General features: G+C 40.1%; 1 long non-coding RNA gene across 2 annotated transcripts in view; it reads right to left on the reverse strand.

Annotated features, from left to right (window-relative positions):
* LOC127551624 (uncharacterized) overlaps nucleotides 1-18,446 on the reverse strand; it is an 80,338-nt gene that overhangs the window by 7,488 nt on the left and 54,404 nt on the right. For both annotated transcript variants that reach the window (XR_007951134.1, XR_007951135.1), the window contains exon 2: nucleotides 5,283-5,425. This is a non-coding gene — a long non-coding RNA (uncharacterized LOC127551624). The remainder of the gene's footprint in view (nucleotides 1-5,282; nucleotides 5,426-18,446) is intronic.

Genomic DNA, 18,446 nt, shown 5'->3' on the forward strand with positions numbered 1-18,446 from the left:
TCTCATTATCTATTCTTATTCCTTATTTGCTTATTGCTATAGCAAACATTTCTAGTACAATATTGAATAACAGTGGTGATAATGGACATCCTGGCTTCATCTCTGAAGGCTTCTAGCTTATCCCTACTATAGATAATGATTGCTGATGGGTTTAGATAGATATTACTTATCATTTTTAAGGAAAGTTACATTTATTTCTATGCTCTCTTGTGTTTTTAATAGGGATGGGTTCTGTGCTTTGTCAAAAAGCTTTTTCTGCTTCTATTGGGATAATCATATGATTTCTGTTGGTTTTGTTATTGATATGATCAATTATGCTGATTGTTTTCCTAATATTGAAACAGCCCTGAGTTCCTGGCATAAATCCCACCTGGTTATAGTGTATAATCCTTGTGATATATTACTGTAATCTCCTTCCTAGTTTTCTTCCTCCCTCCCTATCTCTCTCTCCCCGTCCTCTCTCCCTGTCTCTTTCTCTCTATTTCTCTGTTTCTGTGTCTCTCTCTGTCTCTGTTTCTCTCACCCCCTTTTCCTCTCTCCCTCTTTCCTGCTTTTCTTTTTTCCTTAATTCCTTCCTTCCTTCCGGCTGCCTTATCAACATTATGTCTCAAACTTGTACATTCAGAGCCTCAGGCCTCCTTCTTTCCGCCCTCTTTTTGGGGAAACGATAAATTGCCCTTCTAGGGCAAAGCTTAGGAAAAAGATGCGTTTCATTTACAAAAATATCTGATAAACTGTCGTTCTGAGATTTGCCAGTAGATGGCAGCCGAAGAATGCTGACATCCCTTGGAGAAGGCATTTGTGTATTCTAGCTTTCCTTTATTAGTGGCACAGATAACACTGCTAAGGGCCTTTGAAAGACAGATCTGCTTACTCGGTAAGTGGAGGAGGTGAACCAGTGACTAGATAAAAGAAATGGCATTCCCACGATTCAGGGACCAAAAAGGAAAAAAAAAAGGAAAAAAATAAAAGAAAATACAACTTTTGAGATGAAAATAGGTCAGGGTCCTCCTACAATGGGGAAAAAAGGGGTGGGGGTGGGGAAAGGATACACAGGAAGTGATGGATTTGTCTCCCTTATCCACTTGGATGAGGAAAAACAACTTCCAAGAATTGTTGCAAATAGAAACATATGTAACCTCATCTGGGGTGCAGAAGCTGACCATTTTTGTACATTATAATAGCAAATGACTATAAGGACACAATCCTAACTCATATTTATATGGTGCTTTATAGCTGGCAAAGTGATTTCTTTCCAATGGCCTTGTGAGATTATTGTTATCAATGCTAAGCTAACCTTGAGCTTGCAGGAATAGTGTTCTCAGAAACAATGAGTTGAAATTTCTTTATAATGAGGTCCTTCAACTTCAGATAACTAACTCCTCCCCCTCTTTGAATAGAGTCCAAAATGAACCCTCCTTAGACTGAATTCTGTATTATACTATGTCATGTTATAGTAAAGCCCTGGTGTCTCGTTTATTTGTTTTGCTCATGGATCTGGCCTAACCTCTTAGAACAACACAGCCTGAGTTGGCCAAATCCATTCCCATAACTTATTGTGGGACAGATATGAATAACAGAATTATAGAACTGGAAAAGTACTTCCTGATCATTTAGCCCAACTGCTTCGTTGTACATTTGACGAAATTAGATACTTGTTTTGATCAGAGATGGGACCAAAACTCCAATCTCCTGATACTGGAGCGTAGTGTTCATTGCTCACTACACTCCATCATGAGTCCTATTTTGATTTCCCTAGCTGTTTGTTCTCTACCTTTCTTGAAATTACTTTGTTTTATATATATATATAAATGTATATATACATTTGTTGATTTGAATTAATACACAATTGTTCTAGTTCCTAAGATGATTGTTAACTTTATTTTTATATGTGACGGCTTCTGAACCGACTTTGGCTAAAAGCATGTGCATATTTGTTTTCTAGATATATCTTAGTTATGTTGCTACCAAGAGGAATAAAACAACTATATGGCCAAGTGATCTTCAGTAGTTGGTTTATTTCATAAGACAGTAAGTAGGTTCAGGTGAATTTCTACTCCAGTGCCAGAGAGCAGACTTGAAGTGAGCCTAGATTCAAATTCAAAGCCAGAGCTAACGGGGTTCAAGACCTGGCATGTCCTACTAAACTAAAACATTTCTGAGTATGGGTCAGCCTCCTTGACTTTAGAGAGGCTAATTAGCAGGCTAGTTGCAGAATCATGAAAGTTTAGGTGCAACCCTTCTTATATAAGTTAAGAGCTATTTAATAGTAAGTTATTTAATAGTAACCTTCTAACCTATAAAGGGAATCTGCAGAAATAGTGGCTTGCCCACATCAATAAAATTAGTATCAGATAATGGAATATTAGATTTATTTGCTGCTCTCTTTCTCAATACATCTTATAATATCTATTTTCAACAAGAATCTTACTTAGTTTTATACATTTAATATTAGACAATTTTATTGTAATCATTCTTGTTGAGTTCATTAGAGTTGATGCCAAAAACCACATTTTTGCTTTTCTTTAAATCCCTATTGCTAAGAACAGTGCCAAGTATTCAATAAATGTCTACTGATTGCCTGATTTAAGTGTTTTTTTTTTTTTTAACTTGAAGGTTAAAAAAAAAAAAAATCCCAGGCTCTACCACAAGTATCTAGGAGTTCTACCTTAACCTTGGAATCAGGAAATTGGGATTCTAGTCCTAAATCTGTCACTTACCAACCCATGTGGCCAGAGGCAAAAAAAAAAAAAAATCACTTAATCTCTCTGAGCCTGGATTTTTTTCTACTAAAAAATAAACAAACAAACGAATAAATAAATAAAAGGAAGGTGCTATAATAATACTTAACTACATACTCCACAAGGTTGTTGTGAAGATCAAATGAGATAATTTATATAAAGTGGGTTTGTAAAGAATAATTATTAAGATATTTTAAGAACTGCTCAGACTCTAGAAGACAACTGGTTTTCTTTTGAAATCTTTCTGTCTCCATATTTGTTCCCACCAAAGCCACTTATTTCTCACATATTCTCTTCATATGTTCTTGGAATATTTCACCTTAGGGCAACAATAGTATTTATTAATCCAATCACTGAATTAATGATTAATGATGATGAGGAGGAGTGGGTGGAAGATGAAGAAAAGGATGAGGATGAGAATGAAGGAGTTCAATTCTCCCCTGAGTTTGAACTCAGTCCTGTGGAGCAAGGGTTCCATAAAACCACAGGAATTACCACTGGTACCTTTTCAGTTTACAAAACTCTGCTCTTGCTCAAGACAGTGATCTTGAACTTAACCACTTTCATTAAGGTGTAAGAACCAAGCCTATGGTAATCATTTGCACTTTTTGAAATTATCATTTAATTTAGTGTTCAAATATGTATACTATACTTTGAGCTCTATGCAAAATGTAGTTAAAAAAGAACAACAAACCCAACCTTCGGGGAGCCTATGACATATGTCACAATCAAGGCAAATGTATATGTATGGATAAGGTTTAACCCTGTGTTTATTTTTGGTCTTTCACTGTTCAGCTTGGGTCGATTTGGGGTCAAAGGGAGGGCAAAGGGCAAAGAAAACTGGGGCTGAGGGGAAAGGAAGGAAGCAGGACTAGGAACAGAAAGAATTTGGTATGTTTATTATTGGCAGACAACTATGCAAATGTCCCATCTTGTACTGTACCTTAGTTTTTTATTGAGTGATTCTAGGAGAGTCTCCCCAAATCCAGCATGAGGTAGCATAGCCCCAGCAATCCCATATCTCTCCTAGGCTAAAGCTTATCCATTATCCCCCTCCTTTTCTTTTTTCTCTTTTCTTTCCTGGGGGATCTAGTGTCTGGAAACCTGGTCCCTTTCTCTGGATGGAATGGAAACTTATTATTGATGATTTTTACCTATTTATTTATTAGCTCTCTCTAATGCCTTTCTTCCCCAGAGCATAAATGAGCTCTTTGTCAAGCTGCAGAAGAATAACCCCTAACTGCAATCTGAGTGCTTTCTCTTTCTGTTATTATTTTTCCTGGTATCTTTGATTAAGACCACATTATATTTAATCAGTGCTGGCAGAAAACACTCACACATGCACGCGTGCACACACACACATATACAAACACACACACAAACACACACCAACAACAACCCACGACCAGAGTGATTTTCCAATTTGTTTGCTGCTTGCTGCTTAAACACCAAGACATTAGGACACGACTTTCTTTTCAGTTTAATGAGCAAAAAGAAACGGGAAAGCAGTGTACAGGGAAGCGGGGGGTGCGGGAGGGGGAGCAAGGAGGAGAATGCCAAGGAGCAATTATACAAAAATATATACTGTGCTGATTAGGGATTCCTTCTCCAGCCTGCTTTGGCTCAAGCTAAATCTTTTTCTAATGAGATATGGCTTATCCAGATCAGAGCGCACAGGAAAAAGTTGCAATTAACTTTTAAAAGAAAGAAGCAAGTAAGAGAAAGGAAAAGAAGAGGGAAAGGATGGGGGAGGGGTGGGGAAGAAGGAAAAAGAAGAGGAGGACGGAACAGGAGGGATTTAAGTCAAAGAATGGAGTGGAGTGGAAAGCATTCTTCTACCATGCATGTCAGTGCATATGCTTACGGTGGCTTGTTACCTTGATTATATATGTTGAGTCTATTATTACTTCTCGGTGGAGTTTTAGTGCTGTGTTTTGAGGGTGAGGAGTTAGGGGTGGGGGTGGGGGTGAAAGCCACTTGTAAAAACTGCCTGCGCCCGCGGGAGGGCCTCCGCCGGGGATTGAGGTTATCTACCCCTTTGTACTAACTGAATTCAGATTCAAAGAGTAATTTCTTGCGATTCCTATCCAGTTGGAGTTCAGATTGCGTGAGAGTCGGGATGGGGGTGGAGTGAGGACGAGTCCGGCTTTCTTAGGAAAAAGAGAAATGACAATCCAAACGCACAGGCACACGCATACACACGCAAACACTTCTTTTATCTCCGGGCTATCCACGCGCAGGGCCACAAGAATTTGGAACAATAACGCCAGCCCTTAGCATACTCTGACATCTCCCTCGAAGCGTTTCGGGAGAACTCTGTAGGGTTGGCCTGGACCCTGTGGGGCCTGTCATCACTGAATGGACAAAGGGTGGATTTGTCTTGAATCACTTTTTTTTCTGCTTCGGAGCGGTAGGAAAGAAAATGGTCCCCAAACCTCCCAGTTTCTCAGTCCCCGCCTTCTCTCCTAGAATCTCTCTATAAAAAGTCAGAGATTATGCCCAGGTCTGAGACCCAGTTTTTCCCAAACAGAAGGTGCCCACCTTCTAAAGGGGCAGCCACCGGCGGACCATCCCGGCCTAGGAAATTCCGCGGAGCCGGAAGAGTTGGAGGCTTTCTGTTCCCGAAGCATCTTCTTCCGCGCGAGTTCTCCCGGCATCAGCGCAGGCCGTGGAGATTGAAGGACCTGGAAAGAGATTCAGGAAAGGGATTGTCTGTGGAACAGAAAGCCCCAAACCGAAGGATGCTCGTATTAGCAGCGGGATTTCTTCCCTACTCCTTCGTGTTCCCCACTGTCAAATCTCCAGAGTCTGTTTCCAGAGGCAAAAGAACTAGAAAGAGGCCTCGATATAGGTAATTGAAGAGAAAGGGTTCCCGGCTCTCTACCAATCGCTCCGAATTGTCATCTCCTGTTTTTAGCGGGGCATCTTCTCTAGAGGTACTCTCGGATGCCCCTCCCTTCCCCAATGACTCCAGTCCTTGAGTAGGAGCAAAGATGATGAATTACTCGTTACAGAACGACAGAACTGTAAGAAACCACGGAAAATATCTAATTCGGTCCCCTCCCCCAGTGAGAGGAGTCAAGGACTCAGAGAGGAAGTGGTTTGCCCAAAGTTAGATAGTGAGGTATTGGAAAAGATAGAATTAGGAAGAAATTCCTCTGGTTGCCAAAGGCTGCTGCCCTTTCTGACACATTCAAGAACAGAAGGGGAGTCCGACAGCCTTCAATTCTTCTTTAATAGCTTCTTCTCTTGGGAGAGGACGAATATACTTTATTCTGAGGAATGTTTTAGTCTGGGAAGACGGAATTGTTTGCATCAAATTGGTGTACAATTTGTACTATCGCTCCCAAACCGGGCAGGAGTGTATTTCACTAGGCAAGGTGGGATTTCCTAGCTCGTAAACCTCAGCCCCTGGTTTTCCCAGCGGCAGGTGGCCCTAGACATCAAGGGTGGGCAGATGCACTTTGGGATTAGGCTGAGAGCTTACTCACGCGGGGTCTGGGGAATTTTGCTTATAACGTTCTTTCCAAAATACAGAGGCGCGGGCGTCACGTCCTCCAGCCCCGCTTCCTTTCTTTCTACTAGCCGACTAAGTTCTAAGGGCATTAGGTTACCAGGACTCGCGGAGGTTACTGATTCCGGAGGAGTGATTCGAACTTCGAAACCTACTGGGAGAAGTAAGGGCTCAGGTTTGGACAATGCCCGGGGAGATTTAACAAGGAACCTGTTTTCTGGATGTTCTTTATCCCTTAACCTCTTTTCTTCTCCTTTTGGGGAAAAAGGGATCACTTGCTTACGAAAGGCTCAATCTGAACCAACCGGTTAGTGGCGGGACGCAGGAAGTCCTCAAAGGCAAGGGCAAGGACTCTGCTCCAGCCCGACTCCTGAACCCGTAAGCAGAACTGCAGCCCCTTTGGGCTTTCCTCTCACGCAGCCATCTGGAAGAAAAAAGAGAACCACCCTGCCTACCTTCCTCAGGTCAAGTCACAAAGAGAGGGCGTGAAGTCTAGTTACGCCCTTGTCCCCCCGAATAGCACTTTTCCTCCGGTTTTGGTTCCGGGATTGGCTGGGAGACTAAATAAACGCCAATGAAACTCTACAACCTGTCAGCACCTAGGGCTTACCAAAGGCTGGTTTAGTCATCTCCTGATTGGCCCCGAAGGTCCCTAGATTCGTTCAGAGCAGAAGGAAGGGGCTGGAAACACCAGGCTTTTGCTAATGTAGGATAAAATAGGAGAAGGGACAAGAGGAAGCTTACCACATCAGCAGTTTGAATGGAGTTTTTTTCTACACATCTTTTACTAAGCTGTAGGAACTTTTCATTTGTCCCTTCCTTAGAGTCTCCTAGTAACTTGCCTCCCAATCCCCCTTCGATATTAGGTGTAGGGGAGGTCCAGAACACATCATCTACTCATTTCAACTAGGAATGTTGTAGAAATATAAAGCCGACAAGTGGGAATCGGGGTGCCGGTCTCCCAGATTACTACTGGATTGCATGAATAACCCCAAACTTTTTAATCCCTTCCCTGTTCTTCAGACAGGATCTCACATAAAGCTCCTTAGGAATCCCGTGAGATGGGATCCTTTTTCCAAAAACACGGGGATCGATAAAAGCAGCCCCTCTTTACCTGGTTTTACTTTGGCAGAATAGAACCTGAGCTAACTCCACACACTCAGAGTGCCCCAAGTGCATACAGTCAGAGACATATCTAAAGATGGATGAATAAATGCATACGCCCTCTATGTTAGTCATTTCAGATCATTTTATTTAAACCAGAGCCTCCATATTTCTATCTACTTTAGCGCTAAAGAAATGAATGTGTGTGTGCATGTGTTGTGTGTATAAACTGAAACTATAAACTGAAAATGAATTAGTTATTTGCATAAAGTAAGGTTAGGGGAACCAAGTTATCTTTATTAATTTTTCCACATTTTGATTTCTTGTAACTTCTCTATTATTTATGAATTAATGAACTACCATTCCTCTTTAAAATAGATGCTTTTCTGTTAAATAAAGAAATTTGACCTTTGGAAAGGGAGGAAACTATCCTCAGAATTGGAAAGAGCTGGGTTCAAGTCCTACCTTCGGAAGCTTAGTTTCCCGACTGAGGAATTTCTAGTCTGCCTCTAAGACTATATATATTGAAGAGAAAGTGCTGATTAGCTTTGATATCTGGAGCTTTCTCACCTGCACAAATCCTCTCCAGGCTAAACCTGATTCTTTTGTTAATTAAATCACTTGGGGTGGGGTTAAGGGAAAAGAGAAGTAAATTCTCCAAGAGCTTCAAGGAGATGCAGTAGATAAATCTGGCCTCAGACACTTGCTACCTGTTTGATTATGACACAATCCATTTTTCCCTTGGTTCCCTCATCTATAAAATAAGCTGGAGAAGGAAATAGCAACTATTCCAAGTATGTTTGCCAAGAAACCCCCAAATGGGGTCACGATCAGTTGGACACAATTGAGCAACAAACCATAATGAGGATTTAAATTGGAGGATGGAGAAAGTGGATATTACTTAACTAAGATGCAGATCAGGATTAACAAAAAATTCTGCCTCTGAGGCAGTGCTGTAGAATGGATCAGACTTTTCAGGCAGTAGAGAAGGGAAATGGCTTGGGGATCCTGTGGCATGAAACTAATCGGAATCCATATTTCTCAGGTAGACATAAATAACAGCAAGATGTCCAGAAAAATCACCATAGCTTTTTCATTCAATGCTTATAAGGATTTTTGACAACATGGTGAGTAATAGGTAGAAATTGTTCATTCGAAGGTTTTAGATGGCCTTTGTGTACCCTGGTGGCATTGACTTCAGTACCCATATTGGAACATCTATAGACAACAGTCAGAGATTATGGTATGTCAAGACCCTATCTATCCTTTCCACCTCCAACCCACTCCACATTCCCTCTCCTCATCCCTCGAGACTGAAAGAAGCTTCTTTAGGCCCTTTGGGATTCCACAACCTAGCATCTGCAGGCCAGCAGAGTCTATGAGCCGGAAGTCTTCGATCAGATGGAACAAGGATGGTTAGAGGGAGTTGGGGAGGGGGGAAGTGGAGTGGGTGGTAGGATCATAGGATTTTGAATTGGAAGGAAACTGAGAGATCATCTAGTTCGACTTCCTCATTTCAGAAATGATGGAATCAGAGTCACGCCCCAGAATTTGCCTAGAATGACACAAGGTCACACAGAGCCAAGATTCTAACCCAGAATGATCCTTCAATCATGTCATGCTGTTCTGTTTCTTTTGGTGACCCCTAAAAGAATCAGACAAATTTGAATCCTCAAAGGAATAAAGGCAAACATCTAGGGCACTCAACCTGACCTTTTGCCTCTGGACACTTCCTTTTTCCAAGGACCAGATTTACTTCTGCAAAAGGAAAGAATTTCCAGGGCATCCTTAACAAAGTGCTGGACAAAGCTTGAAGTAGGGATGGTGGTAGTGGGCTGTGTGTGTGTGTGGGGGGGGAAGGGGCAGTGTTTGAAGTAAACGTGGGAACTTTAAAGTTTTGCCCCAGGGGTTTTCCCTCTTCATTGCAGGAGTGAGGCATTAGGTGGCAACATTTCTCGTCTCCAAGTCCAGTCATCATTTTCCTAGTGTACTTGTTAACCTATATCCTAGTAAGGTGACTAAATTTTGGGGATCAAAACAGTCTGAGAAACAGATTAGCTAAGCCCTTTGCCCCATCTTTCCCTTGTGGATTCTGCTAAGGGGTCATCTTTGTCCCTTATCCACAACTTCAAGCTCTAGGAATTTCCTTAGATTTTGGTCTCCTTGCTTTCTCTTCGGCTGTGCCTTTCATGATACTAGTGCTGGAGATAATCAGTGCCTTTCCCTATCTCTCTCCCTGTCTGTAGTCAATCTAATAAGCAAATGTGCTAGAAATACTAGCTGGAGTGTTAAGCTAGAAATTCTTCTTAAACATATAGCAAGGTCAGAGAAAAACAACTTAAAAAAAAAAAAAAAAGCTCTGAAACAGAAATTGGACACAGGAGGGCAGATGTAGACTGAACAGGAAGTGCTGGCCCAAGGCTAAATGAAACAGCTGTTGCCATTGTTCTGGATTGAAAACTGCCTTTGCAAACTCCATTCGGCTCAGGCTTGGAAAGCAGATGTTAGTAATTACAGCACATGAAACGAAGAGCACAGGATTAGGCAAGTGACGAAAAAGAAATGGTACCAGTAGATTTATAACTCGCTCGGGCAAATCAGCAAGGATGGGGGGTGAGGAGGGCAATGCAAACACTCTCACCCCCATCTGAATCTGCCATATTGACTTCTAGGCCACTCAAAAAAAAAAATCACTGCCCTTTTTAGAGCTAAAATCTTGCCTGATGAGGGCTATCCAGCAGTTCCTTCTATTCATCCCTTAGTCTTGGAGCCTTGCAGGACTATGATTAAATACTTCTGACCTCAACCCAGGGGATGAAATCTCCAACACTCTACTTAAGCACCAGGTAATAGTTTCTAGGCCAAAGGACCCAGACTAAGGGGCCTGGGTTAGCAAAAATGAATTCATGTGAGATTCAACGCTGGACCAATCTTCTGGGAGCTTTTGCCTACAGAAAAATTCAAGTTTTAGGTCCCCTCAACCCAAAACTGTCCTGAATAAAATCCAGGAGTGCATATTCTTTGCAGCTGAAATTAATTCATGCTTGAAAGTTCATAGTCCTGGAGAAGAGAACACTGGAAAAATGGAAAGCCCAGCGCCAGTGGGAAAAAAATAAGCAAAATGAAGTTTCTTGGCCTAATTATATAAATAGAAAGGGCAGAAGGCTTCACATACTTTCTGAATATTCTCCAATGCTTTTCCATATGAGCGAGAACTGTAACACAAAGCAAAACAAAACTCAGACCAAAGCCAACAAAACCAAACCAAACCAAACAAAAAATTCTTCCATCAAACCATGGCCTCGAAAGCAAGAGAGATTCTGAAAGGTTAGTCAGAAGGTAAAGCATGTGTTTGCCATCTTTGCTCCTGATATGGAAACCATATGCTTAAATACACTAGCAAACATACTTAATATAACACTCCCTTTTATTAAATGTGGTTTTATAAAAACTATCCCCAGCCAGGGCACCTTTTCTGTGCTGGTGACTGAAGCTCCATGAAATAACCGTCTGCAATACAACTATCGCTATACATTTTTTGGTAAATGAGTTTCGGACCCTTGGAAAATAGACTGGTTCTGATTATTATTGTGTGAGAGAAGGGGCATGAGAGAATCTTTTTTCCCTCTGATAAATTAAAAGAACTGTAATGGGTGCTTTCTGCAAACCTGTAAAAGGGCAGAGCCATCTGTGACTCATTTAACAGTGCTTTAAAGAAGATTTATTTGATTAATTTGGTCAGAATAGAGAGAATATAGATTTTTCCCTTCTCTGAAACACACACACACACACACACACACACACACACACACACAGAGCAGCATTGACATTTCAGGAATGAAAAATGAGTAATTGTGTTATTAGAACTGGTGTGTCTGATGCTGCTTCAGTGGTGAGATAGCAGATTGCTGCCCAGCCAATTAGGAGAGTTCAATCCAGGAATGGATTTAATATGCTACAGGCCCAATGCCACCACCAAAGAGAGATCCCAGGGCAAGCACAGCACACTCTGCAGGTTTTCTGCTTTGGAAGTTACCAGCCTGCCTCCCCTCCTTTGCTGAGCTCACCTCCAGATGCTTATTTCTCTTTTCTAAAGCCAGCATTCTGCCCTCCATGACTGAATGGAGAAAACATAGACCACAAGTTTTATTTGCTGACATGGAGCTGTTGTCCTTGCAAGATCTCAGAATGAGTTCTCAGCACTAATAGCAACCCCCATCTTTGTGTTTCTGTGCTGTCTGGTGACAGAAAGACACCCCAGACCTCAATAACAATAACAATTTGGTACTTTCCTAAGAATAATGTCTGTGAGGTTGTACAACTCTCTTAGAGTTTAATTTCTATTCCTCATCTGAAACAAATCAGCTTCAATAGAATAGTAATGAATTGAACCAGCTACACCCAGAGAAAGAACTCAGCGAAATGAGTGTGAACCACTACATTGAATTCCCAATCCCTCTATTTTTGTCTGCCTGCATTTTTGATTTCCTTCACAGGTTAATTATATACTATTTCCAAGTCCAATTCTTTTTGTGCAACAAAATAACTGTATGAACATGTATACATATATTGTATTTAACATATACTTTAACATATTTAACATGTATTGGTCTACCTGCCATCTGGGGGAGGGGGTGAAAGGAAGGAGGGGAAAAATTGGAACAAAAGGTTTTGCAACTCAATGCTGAAAAATTATCCATGCATATATCTTGTAAATAAAAAGCTATAATAAAAAAAAGAAAGACTCATCTGGTACTTTCTTTAACTCTTTCTGGGCAAACATGGGGAAACAGATGTCAGCAGTCAATGCTGACTTACATCAGGACTGTGAGACTCTAAGCAATATTATTAGTAAACCAAAGAGCTTTAGGAATAGTTGTGCTCCTAGACCACCAGATCTTCTTTCAGTCTATCTCACAACAATCATCCAAGGGGGCCAACCTCGGTGGAGAAGGGTTTCTTGGTCTACACCATCATTAATACCAATTGCCAACAAACTGTCACCATCAGGGCAGACAAGCCAATCTAGCTAAAGCAGCAAGGTGGCCTGAAGGAGAGACAAGACTTGATCAGGCAGCTCAAACCATTGCCACTGTCTTGACTACTATGATCACTACTTACATCTTGGTGAAGACAACCCAGAACTTCTTACCTAATTTAAGTCCAAGAATAGCAGTGTCGCCCAACCCAGTAGTCCAGTTTCCAGTATCACTTAAAATCATTATGCAAAGGAGCAACCTCTGCATGGAGGGGCCTATCATCATGACCAACTTCAAATGTCAACCAATGGTCCATTTTTGAGCAGGTAAGCTCAAGAGCCCCAACATCAGAAACCGAGATGTCTTATAAAAAGTAATAATACTCAAGATGCTTTACCTCACCTTGTCATTGTACCTAAAAACCATTCACTCTGCTGGCCAAAACCATCTCTATTTATGCCTTTCTCATATTAGATTATGAATTCTTTGTAAGACAGTTTCTGCTGTCTTACGTTTTAATTTGTACCTCCAGAGCTTAGCAGAGTGCCTTTTACATAATAAGCACTTAATATATGATGCTTCATTCATTCATTCATCCCAACATAGAATACTAGAATTCTAGGTCTGGAAACCAGTTCCTTATTAGATAGCTGAGTTCTGGGAATTTCCCAGAATTTAAGAAATTCCCAGAATTTAATTTCCCAGAAATTAAGAATTTAAGAATTCAAGAAACTTCTTGAAGGAAGGAACTTTTTATTCCTTCCTTCCTTCCTTCCTTTTTTCCTTCCTTCCTTCCTTCCTTCCTTCCTTCCTTCCTTCCTTCCTTCCTTCCTTCCTTCCTTCCTTCCTTCCTTCCTTCCTTCTTTCTTTCCTTCCTTCCTTCCTTCCTTCTTTCCCTCCTTCCTTCTTTCTTTCCTTCCTTCCTTCCTTCCTTCTTTCCCTCCCTCCCTCCCCCTCTCCTTTTTTCCTTTCTGCCTTGTAGACACAGCATTATCTACTGAAATGCCCTGCAAATAATAGATGCTTAGGAACTGTTTGTTAAATTAAATCACTGAAATGTATTGCCAAATACCCTTGTATATTGTTATTCAAACTACCATCAGGCAGAATAAGACACTCTTTGAAAGATAGCATAAAACTGAAATCGCTTTTTTTTTTTTTTCTTTAAGAGCTTAAGTCTCCAAGCCAGAATATCTCAGATTGAACCTGCAGGATTTTATAATCCAGAGTTCAAGATTTCAGGTAATCTAAAAAGCAAGAAGAGAAAGGAATGGGAAGATTTCTGTTCTGAACCTCTGGGACAAGCCAGCTCCAACACCCCATTTCCTATCTTTTACTTGCCTGACCAACAGGAACCGCTAAGAGTTGAAGTTCTTCTATTTTACCACAGGCTGTCGCCCTGGCTCCTTAGACTATCCAGCTGGACAGGAATTCCCTGGAGAAAGCAAAACAGGACTTCATAAAAGGAAGGAGGCTCAAAACTCCAAAGTTTTCTCCAAAATGCCCCTACTTCTGGTCTCATCAAAGAGTCTAAATGTTAATCTTCCTCAGTCCATCTAGACTCATGACTGTTATTATATTATTATTATTGCAGGGATCCCATGTTTGATTCTCCTATCTAAGAAGTCAAAACAAGTTCTTCATTGGTGATAGAGAAGGGGAATATGTAGGAAGTGCAATTTTAAAAAATCATTAATTTGAATACACCAGGGAGATCAGTTTGAGAAAAGTCTGAAATGTAAAAAATAAAAATAGAAAGAAATAGTTCCAAGAGGATTGAAAGCGCAGTGGCAAGAATATTGAATTTTGGAATGGAGAAGATGTTTGTTTAAATTTCACCTCTGCAATTATTAGTTGTGTAACACTGGGCTAGTCAATCAAATTTTCTGAGACTCACTTTTCTCATCTGTGAAATGAGAGGGTTGGGCTGGATGCTCTCTGAGGTTCTTTCCAGCTCTAGGTCTCTGATCATACAAACCTATATTGTGTATGCATCAGTGTATGTAATTATTGTTTGTTCTTTGTTTCAGACGACAATGACATCACCAGATGATGTCTTGACTAGAGCATGAATTGGATTTAAGTGAGGAAGAGTTTCATAAAATCATCAGCCTCACTCTTTCTCATCAAAGTCAGTAGCAGGGCAAAAGTTAGGATGACTGAGGATGGCCTGGGATGCCGTGTATGACCTTGGAGTTTCCTGATGTCTGACTAACCCTTCTGCTTCAGATGTCTGACCAAGCTCTAAACCTTCTGCTTTAGCTGCCTTCATGGCTGTTGGAACAAGCTGTTCTGAAGGGAAGTCTTCCTAAGCTTGAGGTAGACAGCCCTCTAACTCACTGACAGCTTTGAAGCCTGTTGGTTACCCTCAACCTGGTTTAGCCTGTCTGCCAAGACAGTTTTGCCAGGGTGTGGCTGCTGAGCATGCTCCAGCTTCTTGGAATCACAGGTGATAGAGCTAGGTGAAAGGTGGACACCAAAAGTGGATGAGCAGCCCTCTCATCAGAGGTCCTAGTTCTACTGAACACCCCATACACTCCAGTATATGTAATGGCGGCCGAGTAGAAAAGTCCAGTGGTAAGACAAAAGTCCGATTTTGAGTCCTGCCTGAGATGCTTCCTTAGATCCAGACTCTAAGCAAGTCACCTAAGATCTCAATACCTAAGGTTTCTCATCTGTTTTTTTTTTAATGGGATGAATAATACTGGTATTACTTCCCCATGAGAAGGAGGAGGAGGAAGAAGAGGAGGAGTGAAGAAGAAGGGAAAAGAGGAGAGGGGAAGAGGGAGGAGTATGCCCCAGGCAAATCAAACGACCACCACTAATATGATCATCATCTCTCATCTGATCCTGATGCACACATCCCAGGACCTTGAATCTAAGAACCATGGAAGATCAGCATCCTAACCCTATCATTCCTGAGAAGCAACCACTGTGGGGATGGCAACTATTCTTATAGGTACAACAGTCACATCAGTTAAAGACCTAGAAAAGGAAGTTCTTGTCCCCCAAAGTCCTTCGAATTGCCAAGTCATTCAACATCAAAAATTGATACAATTTTATTAGTAGAAATGCCATTATAGAAGCATTTGAGGTGCTTCCCATGTGACTTGAAGCTGCAACTTTCCATAGGTATTTTTCTATACTAAAAATAGAAGTAGCAGGTGACTTTCTTTTTAGAACTGTTCAGAACACCATGGGGTAAGAAGTTTATTCCTAGACAGTCAGAGGAAAAAAAGGAACTCACAAGTCTAGGAATTTTGTCAGAAATCAGTCCTTTGGATAAAAAGAACACTAGTGTTAGAAACTTGGGATCCAGTTCTGGTTCTGGCTATGTGTTAGCTGTGTCATCTTGGACAAGTCACTTCCCAGTCCAAACCAACTCAATGATATTTATAAACTTCCCATCTTTCAACCTGTTTCCTCATCTGTAACATATGGATATTGGACAAATTTAGCCTCAAATTCTCTCCCAGGTCCAGGACTTTGATTTTATGATAAGGTCTCAAATACCATCATAAATCAGCAGCATTCTATAGATAGAAAGAACTAGGAATCATCTAGGTCAAATGTTCTTAACCTTTTTTATGTCATAGTCTCCTTTGACAATCTGTTTAAAATTCATGGACCTCTCTCAGAATAGTGTTATTAAACATACACACAATAAAGTACATAGTATTACAATGGATATCTATTATATTCAAATACAGTTATCAAAATATTTTTTAAAAGTCCACAGACCTCAAATAAGAACTCTAGAAAGCAATCTTCTCATTTTGCAGATGAGGAAACTGAGGTTCAGAGAAGTTAAATGGCTTACCCAAGTTCAAATGGGATTTAGCGAAAGAGACAGAATTTGAACTCAAATTTTCTGATTCTAGAGCCAATTAGACCATACCATATACATCCTATATTCCATTATACCATACCATGCACAAGCATGATGAATCAATTTGGACTCTTCCAAGCAATTTTTTGGACACATCTGTGCTTATCCTTCTTGTTCAAAGGAACACAGGAGACTGGTGATAGATCTGGTATTAAAAGACTTAGTCCCTCTCTGTCATTATAACTGAATATGTCACTTCATTTCTCAAAGCCTCAGTTTCTGCACATTATGAATAGAGAATATAATATTACTTATTAATCTTAAATATCAAATTAATATTACTCATAAATCTTAAATAAATTTAGGAAGCATTGTGAGAAACCAAAAACATATTGGAATCTCTTTATACTATAAATATTACAGAAACATCACTGTTATCATTAATGTCTGGGCCTGTAATGTTATTAGTTTGAGGAACTGTGAATATTGAAGTTTTCTCCTTTGACATAGCTTTGCAATTTCTACCTAATTTATAATCTTAGAGAATTGGCCAGGATACTAAGAAGCTAAACAATCTGTCCATATAGTAAGTATAATTCAGTTAGCATAATCCATATAGTAGTATAAAAGACTTGAATTCAAGTCTTTTGACAATAAGGCTGGCCCTTTATTCTCTTTTTAAATAATATTTTCCCAAATACATGCCAAGATAGTTTTCAACATTCACTTTTGCAAAACTTTGTGTTCCAAATTTTTCTCCCTCTCCCTGCAACTTCCCCAAGATAGCAAACAATCCTATATAGGTTAAACATGTGCAATTCTTTTAAACATATTTTCATATTTGTCATGCTGCATCAGAAAAATCAGATCAAAAGGGAAAAAAAACATAAGGAAGAAAAACAAACAAACAACAACCAAAAAAGGTGAAAATACCATGCTTATCCATATTCCATAATTCTCTCTCTGGATGCAGATGGCACTTTCCATCAAAAGTCTGTTGGAATTGGAATATACTTTATTCCAGACTGCTTCTTTTTATTGCTGTTATTATTATCATTAGGTCTTCAAAGTGCTGTGGAATCTAAAGCCTGCTCTTTGCATAAGCTTCATAGAGTTGGTTAACATTATGACTGCACCATCTTGATAACACTCTGCTGCTTTAGAAGAGTCCCCTCCTCTTGCCATGAACATGACTGCTGCTCAGCACAATGTCAGATGTCAACTCCAATGACTAGAAAGCATGCAGCAATGATGAGACGAGCATGTGGCCTCCGTTTGGTCCTCTATGTGCATTCAACACAACACACCATTTTAGTTAAACTCTACCTACTGCCAGGCAGATTATTATCCTTGACATTTAGAATGAATTGGGAAGAAACAGAGTGAGTGCAATAGACACAGTTTATCAAGTTAAACTGCCCTTAAAGGAGATCCAGTGTGAATCTGACTCAAAAATACATGTTCAACAACAGATAACATCCACCAAATTTTTGCAGTCACCTAGAAATTATATTTTAAATGACAGTAACATAATCAATACAACATGACTACCATTTCTAAAGCACTTTAAGCAGAATTCATTCCCCACTAAGATATATGTGTGTCCGGAAAGTCAAGGAGACTATACTTGTTTACTCTCTCACCTTTAACACACACTTAGAAGTCATACATTTTTAGAGTTGAATAATCATCAATCAATCAGAGAACATTTTATTAAACACCTATTGTGTGGCAGGCATTATGCTAAGCACTAGGAATATAGAAAGAGGCAATATTCCCTATTCTCAAGACATTTACAAGAGAACACAACATATAAATGAATATGCACAAAGCAAGCTATATTTAGGATAAAGAAGAGATAATTATGAGAAGGAAAGTCCTGGAACTAAGGAATTAAGTAGCTCAGGGAATAGAGTACTGGGTCTGGAATCAAGAAGATCTGAGTTCAAATCAGACCATGTAATCCTGGGTAAGTCACTTATCCTTGTTTGCCTTAATTTACTGGTGAAACAAATGGCAGACTATTTCAGTATCTTTGCCAAGAAAACTCTATGAGTCACAAGGAGTCAGAGATGACTAAACAATTTAAACCAAGAGGGCTGGGAAAGTCAGTAAGGTGAGAGAACATTCCAGGTATGGTGAACAGTCAGAGAAAATGCTTGGAGCTGAGAGTGTCTTGTTCATGGGGTAGTCTGGAGATCATTGTTACTGAATCAAAAAGTATGTTGGGGACTAAGACATAAGAAGACTAGAAAGGTATAAGAACTCTGGATTTTAAG

The sequence above is a fragment of the Antechinus flavipes genome, chromosome 2 (genome assembly GCF_016432865.1).
Source record: "Antechinus flavipes isolate AdamAnt ecotype Samford, QLD, Australia chromosome 2, AdamAnt_v2, whole genome shotgun sequence".
Taxonomy (NCBI): domain Eukaryota; kingdom Metazoa; phylum Chordata; class Mammalia; order Dasyuromorphia; family Dasyuridae; genus Antechinus; species Antechinus flavipes.